At 41.2% G+C, this 7929-nt stretch overlaps 1 pseudogene; it reads left to right on the forward strand.

Moving 5' to 3' along the window:
- The first annotated feature begins 2645 nt into the window (after positions 1–2645).
- On the forward strand, positions 2646–6859 carry LOC136548338 (E3 ubiquitin-protein ligase ORTHRUS 2-like; annotated as a pseudogene).
- Positions 6860–7929: the final 1070 nt, after the last annotated feature.

The following is a 7929-nucleotide window of genomic DNA, read 5'->3' on the forward strand; positions in this document are numbered from 1 at the left end:
TTATTTCATGTACATGCAGTTCAAATTTGAAATAGTCGAAAAAATTCAACAAAACAAAAATAATTAAGGAAATATAGTAAAAAACTCAAAATTGTCCCAAATTTTGAAATGGAGTTTTAATTACTCTACCAAGGCCCCAGAAAAAAATGGGACGAAAAAAATAAAAAAAAATAATTTGCCGACTGCCAACCTTGGCACTCGGCAAAGAAGCCTTTGCCGAGTGCCAGGTCACAGGGCACTCGGCAAAGAATTTTAAAAAATAAAAATAAAAACCCTTTGCCGAGTACCTAACGGCGGGGCACTCGGCAAAGGCTGACGGCAGGTGGCCGCCGTCACGCCGACCACCTCTGCCGACGGCCAATCTTTGTCGAGCGCCCGACACTCGGCAAAGGAAAATTTTTGCCGACGGCTAAAGTTTGCCGAGTGTCCGGATCTCGGCAAAGGCAGATTTGCCGATGGCCTTTCTTTGCCGAGTGCCGCTGGGTCCGGCTCTCGGCAAAGAGTTTCTTTGCCGAGTGCCCGACAGAAAGCACTCGGCAAAGCTTTTTGCACTCAGCAAATCAGCCGTGTCCGGTAGTGAATACAACAATGCTACTTTTAGGGGCCGGGCTCTCTTTTATGTACAGACGTCATCCTTTGCCATTTTGGGCTCGTAGGCTATATGAACTAATGACTGGTGACCTAGTTTCTAATGTAATGCCCCTTGGCGAACCTTATAAAATTGATGCCATCCTAAAAAACAAACCTGTTTTTTTTTCATGTTACAGTTCCATAGTTATGCTTTGTGAGTGTTTGATGACAGTCGCTGATGAACGTAGTACTAGTATAGTTAGGTTCCATATACTGCTCATTATGACCTTGTATGATTTCCTATCATGTTCTGTTCATTGTGAGCATGTACCATATCAAATGACATGTTGTGTGTCGCATTGAGCATTGTATTTTCAGTTGCCACTGACTTCAATATGCAGGTGTAGATCATCAATCAATGCTAATTAATTTCAAAAATAGGCAAGCACTCCATCTTTCAGATATTCATATACTTGACAACCTTTGTTTACCAATTTTCATAATAATGAGTTGTCATTCCCCTACTTCTGCACCATATTGGCAAACTCTTATTCAGAGTAACATGTACCAATATTTCACCATGGGATGGATCTATATGCATTTATTGTGCATCCAAATGCTGAAAAATGAAAAATTAGCATGAAACAGGAAAATCAGTTGCTGTCACACACCTAATAGTCATCTAATTGTTCGACGTTTTTTTAGACTTTGTTTTTGTCTTTGTTGTTAGCCTCTTAACAAGATGAGTGAATATTTTTTTATTTTGGTTTGTGTCTTATTATTATTTTTATTTAAGAAATGTCCTTGTTAGTTTAAATAAATTTTGCCATGAAGCTTGGAAGGAATATTTGTGGGTCCACCTTGATATTGTATATATATTGTTGTAAGCCTGTAACTCTTTGTATGTGTCATTGATATGTTGTCGTCATTGAGTCCCCGAAAAACTTTTCTGCCTAGCCTGTTATCCGACCATCATCTAGCTTCATCCTTGTACCCATGACATCACAGATAATTTGATTAATACTTTCAGCGAAAAAGCTCATAGATAATCAGTGAGTTTTGTTCCATTCAGTAGAACAAAATAAAATAGGTTTAAGCATTGATTGGGTGATTTTTTTTTTTTGTTCCTTTTAGTAGATAAAAATAAAGTGAAGGCTAATCATTGAAATCTTAGTACAATGATAGAACAACAATCTGGCATACCGTAGAACACCCTAGCGCATTGAATCAAAGTTTTCTTTCTGAATGAAGATTAAATCAAAGTCCCAGAGAAGAATGGCGAGAAGCAACTATAACAAATCAGCCAAAGATGGCATCAAATGCCTTGGCCTTTACTTATTATAGTATACAACAAACTCTGAAACATGAATTGCTTCTAAATGTAGCTTCTCAACACACTTACATTATGTATGTCTAGACACATAAATGTTTGAACAATTTTATGACCTTCACAGCTAGCTTCTTCTTGTGACATAGCCCATCTAATCATTCAAGTTTGCAATGGAGAAATACTAAATTTACAATATGACAAATGAAGAGCACTAGTTAATACTAATTAGAATGTATTGAACTGAACTAATTACCAAACCATCAATTCGGGTATCTCTGAATTCAGTTGGATTTAACTAGCAGGACACTGACAAGTATTTAGTACCGGCTACTGGTTCCTTTAGTAATTACAATAAATCAGGTAATGTTGATCATAATTAGGAAAAGAAAGATACACAACTACTATTGGAAACCCAAGAAAAAATTTGCATGTAGCAATTGGCATGCATGTAGGAACAAGCTAGCAGATCTAGTGAAATTGAAACAAGAGAGGGCTGAAATCCGCAGGTGCAAGAGATAGTACCTGCTTAGGTAGGAGGACGGAGCAGCGATTTGAGAAGTGACCATTGGCATCATGATGGAGGGGCTAGGGATTTGGGCTTGTCTTGACTGCTATCATGTCGTGCTGCTGGCTGCATGGGGTACAAGCCACCTATCCTCATGAGGAGAGCGTTGAGGCAGGGGCCGGGGCCGCTTGCCGTTATTGAGGAGATGAAGATGGGGATGCCCTCGCCATTGCTGAGGGGATGAGGATGGAGACACCGTGCATCCACGATACAGGGCAAGCTCCTGTAGAGCTGGGTTTGCCAGCTTTGTCAGTTGACCGCCTCACGGGGGAGGGACAGAGAGGTGGTGTCTGGGGCAGCAGTGGCAGCAGCCACAGCAAGGGAGGACGGGGACACAGGGGCTGCCGCACTGCACAAGAGATCTTGGTGGAACAGGCTAGGAGGTGGAGGGAGGAGGCTGGCTCAGCATCCAGTGCGTCGCACTTCGTAGGCACCATCGCCGCTGCATGGAACACCAACTTGATGGCTGACTCACCCCCAGAAAACGACCTTCGAAGTTCCAACATATTTTGCTAATCCTGTAGGATGAAGAGGTGTGGGGACCGGGTGCCAGGGGCGTTGGGACGGCGGAGCGGGGTGCCTACCATGCAGAGCAGGGAGGGGCGGGGGACGGTGTGAGAGTGAGGCATGACGTCAGGGCAGCACTTTGGCATGGCAGAGCGTGCACAACGGCGGGGTAGGGCAGCAACGCGGAGGAGCTCCGGGTGGTTCTATTTTATTTTCTTTTTAGTTTCAGATGGAGGGCTGCTGAGCAATAGAAACGTGGTGGGGGCAGTAGTGGGGTGGAGAAAAATGCATAGGAGCGAGCAGGGAATGCCTCCTACTTTCTAAGTACGAGAGAATTGCACTAGACTATGATCAATGTTCATTGTATGTGCACTCAACAAGGATTTGAGCCTGGTGGCGCTGCGGCGTGGCAAAGTGGGATGGTGGGTGGGTGGGATGGTTAGGGCAAGTTGGTAGTGCTTAGGGGCTGCAGAGGCCACTATTTTTTTTGTTTTTGGTTTTAGATGGATGGCTAGCGAGCGATATAATGTCGTGGGGCCGGTAGCGGGGGTGGGGGGGGGGGGGGGGCAAAATGCAGAGCGAGCGAGGAACGCCTCCTACTTCTTAAGTAGGAGAGAAGAGAATTTCTCTAGACCATGATCAATGGATATTTTATTTGCAGTGTCAACAAGGACATAAGTAGAAATTTCTGCCAATTCTATTGTATGTTTAGTAATGGTTCAGCATTTTTTTATTTCATTAGATTAATCAAGCAACCACCTTTGATTTACACCTTATTGTTCAATAGACTATGTATACTATAAGTCCACAGAACATCTCACCTCTATATTGCTCCTTGTAAAAAACTCTATATTATTTTGACACTGTGTCAAACCCTTAGAGTTTTTTACCTTTAAGTTGTGACATAATCTAAAATTTGAAGTTCAGCGGTTCATGGGGAAATGAGCTAATATGAATTTTTGCTAAAGGTAGCATTGTCAAAAAAAATTTAACATGTTAGATTAGTTAGAAATATGTTTTGTTTCAACTGGTCTTTATGCAAAGTTGTGTTTGGAAATTGTAGCCATGCTTTTTTCTTAATGACATATTTGACCTTATGTTCAAACATGTATATTGTTTCTTTGTGTATTTTTCTTCGGGTAGCTATAATACCTCTGTTCCATTGTTTACCATCATCCGTTAAACATTCATTTCATACCATAAGTAATACACTTTTTATTTTGCAGACACCATGTGGCCACAATTTTTGCCTGAAGTGCTTCAATGAATGGGCACGTAAGGGAAAACGGGCGTGTGCAAAATGTTGTAAACCGATCCCATCCAAAATGGTGGAACAACCTATAATCAACTCTAAATGGATGAAGCCATCCGTAAGGCCAGGATGTCAAAGACTACTAATTCGACTGGCTAGCATCGCCATTACATAACGAATGTTGATAAGCCCAACAGGGCATATACAACTGAAAGGGCGAAGCGAGCTGGAAAAGCAAATGCTTCGAGCGGCAAGATTTTTGTGACAACTGCACAAGATCATTTTGGACCGATCCTTCCCGAACATGACCCCATTCGGGAAACTAGCGTCCGAGTTGGAGAAAATGGACAGATAGATTTGAATGTAGACAATGGGGTGCTCATTTGCCTCATATAGCTGGAATTGCTGGCCAGAGCAGATTTGGTGCTCAGTCAGTCGCCTTATCCGGAGGCTATGAAGATGATGAAGACCACGGAGATTGGTTTGTTTATACTGGAAGGTTTGATAATTTGACTACAAATCCTCTTCTACTGTTTTGTTTTGTCTAGTCACATATATGTTTCACTATATTAAAATGTGCATAAAATAACAATTTATACTAATGCAGTGGCGGGAGGGATCTAAGTGGAAACAAGAGAACAAATAAGGAGCAATGTTTCGATCAAACATTTGTGAAGATGAATGAGGCTCTTTGAAAAAGCTGCTTGAAGGGTTACCCTATTCGGGTTGTGCGGTACGTATGTTTATTTTCTTTGGGCATGCATATGCATATGCTTGAAACTACAATAATGTTCATCAAGTAGGTTATACAATAATGTTCATCAAGTAGGTTATACTGCATGGTCTACCGATGCTGTATTTATTTGAATATTATTGACTTTCCTGGTGTAATTATTATTATATGGCCATTTCTCGGTTTTATGAACTGTTTAATATTGAGATAATTTGCTATCCGTTGCTATCTTTGAACTTTTGTCTCATTATTACATTCTCTTGATAGGTCCCATAAAGAGAAACACTTTGTATGCTCCTAAATTGGGTGTGAGGTATGATGGTATTTACAGAATTGAGAAATGTTGGAGGAAGATTGGTATTCAGGTAACTTGATTTTCACGTGTAATGCATATAGCCCCATGCTTTCGTAAGGCTGTATGCATCGAATGATGCTAAGGGACGTAACAGTGTCCTTTTTCTAAAAGAAAAGAAACTCCATGCTTGTACCTTCCAGCTAACAAATTAATTGTGCTTATGAAAAAGTTTTAATTGTGCTTCTGCCTTTTCCATAGGGGAAGTTCAAAGTCTGCAGGTATCTCTTTGTACGCTGTGACAATGAACCAGCACCTTGGACCAGGTTTGACAAAACACTTGCTTTTTTTTTCTTCGACTATTAGACTGTAGTACTGTACCATAACTTTTAGAGAGAAAAAAAAACTATGCATAGTCCTGGCTGACACAATAGGCTTTGATTGTCAGTGATGGTCATGGTGACCGACCAAGGCCATTGCCCGACATTCCGGAGTTAGAAGGTGCAACTGATATAAATGAGAGAGATGATCAGCAACCTTCATGGGGCTACGATGTATGTACATCATCTGTTCCTAGCTTCTTGCAGCATCACTCAACTGTTATTTGACTAGTTTATATTAACTGCTACAGGAGAACAAAGGCTACTGGAAATGGATGCGTGAGCCACCAACGAGAAGGAAGGATGGAAAACAAGTCCGGAGAAGAGCAAGGAGTGATAAGATGTCTAACGCTAAAAGACTCCTGAATGGTTATCTTTTCTTCTCTTCTATTCATTTTTTTGCAGCAAGAATTTTGCTAGATTGTGTTTGTAGCTTGACTGAATTTAAAGTACTGCGCATGCTGAGTGTTGTACAACAATTAATTGTTTTTTACTTTTATTGCCTTCTCCTGCAGACTTCAGCTGTTCTATGTGCTACAAAGTGATGACAGAACCACTCTCTGCTCCCTGTGGTGACAACTTCTGCAAGACTTGTCTGCTGGGGGCATATGATAACCAGTCCTCCGTGAGAGAAAGAAGCAGTGGCGGTCGTACTCTGAGGGCTCAGAAGATCGTGAACAGATGCCCATCTTGTGGAACTGACATCAGCGACTTCCTAGCGGATCCACAGGTGCAATCTATCGAAACATATATCTGTCAAAGTGTGATAGATCAAACTTGTAGAGCCCCTAACATATGCTTGGTGATATTTATTTTTACTTTAAGATCAACCGAGACATAATGGATGTGATTGAGTCTCTGCAACTGAAAGTCGAAGAAGGTAACACCACCAGGGAGGTTCCATATGGTGGTGGTGACACAGATGAGGAATTCCAAGATGATGACCAAGAGGAGGATGATGGCGATGGTATGGAGATAGATGAAGTTGGTTGCAGCTTTAATGTCAAAGAGGGTGACAATGCTGAGGATCATAAGGATAACCCAGCTGATACAGATGCTGATGCTTGTGGCAAAGTTGTGGTTGGAATCCAAGAGGAAGGCCAGCAGCCCGGCCAGAAGCGCAAGGGTGACACTGACGTTGGCACTGATGGTCGTCCTAATAATAAAAGGATGGCAACCAGTGCTGACGTGGAACAACAGAACAGTAAGGGCGATGAGGCAGACGTGTAAAACTGATGGTGGTCATGTTGAGCAGCCGTTGCAGGGAAACATACTCAGAGCAGTGCGGATGCTAGTGAAGCTGATGGTGATTGCTGAAGACTGAGGTGCAGGGATGCTGATGGCGTGGAGACACAAAGTCAGCATGTTGTTGTAGGCTCTGCGTTTGTAGACATTGTATGTATGTCGACTGAGAGGTTTGGACTGTTTTCGTTGGTTGCGTACTCTTGTTGGGAACCGGATTGCGTAAACATGGTTTGGGGAAAACTTGTTGAAATACCTGTACTGTGGTTTATATTCTATCGAAGATGTTTAAACTATTAAGTTACTAGTAGATATGTACTTGTGTGACACACATGTTTATGGTTGTGATCGGTAACGTCCTCTATGTAGATGTGTGCTAGGGCTGTATCTAAAAAAAATGCAAAACTCTTAGCTTACTTATGACAAATTGAGATAATAACTTTTAACTTTCATCCAACAAAAAAACACAATACTTTTAACGTTTCCTACAAAACATAATGAATAAGAACCATAACTATGAAAGGAAATTAAAATTAGCAATTTTACTATCTAGCTAATCCATGGCCAGAATTTAGCAAATCAAATTCTACGATGTTACAGATATCTCTGTTCGATCACATGTATCAATACTGGAGCCAACTTCGCCTAATAACAAACACTATTAAAATTAAAACATGGTCCAATGATTTGTTGTATGGTTGTATTAAACAGCATGTACATAGATGTATGCATAAACTAAACTATAGGATTATAAGGGAAAAACACAACAAAACCATGGAAGTTTGTCGTCGTTGTGGTTTGGTTCGGTGCAATTAACCAAACCTATGTTGATGTTCACGTTGTTCCAGATTTCCAATGTGCAAGTTGCTCTTACCTAAAAATCTATATCTCTTATAATCCTAAACCTCACTAGCTATGTATCTCAACATGCAAGCTGTCCACCTCAACAATGCACCATCACTTGAAATTAAAATCAACTAGCACATGTAATTGTAGTGTCCACATCAGTAAGACGTCCATGTCAACATGTCACGCAATCCATTAATCCGCAATTCCCG

This window comes from Miscanthus floridulus, chromosome 4 (genome assembly GCF_019320115.1).
Source record: "Miscanthus floridulus cultivar M001 chromosome 4, ASM1932011v1, whole genome shotgun sequence".
Lineage (NCBI taxonomy): Eukaryota > Viridiplantae > Streptophyta > Magnoliopsida > Poales > Poaceae > Miscanthus > Miscanthus floridulus.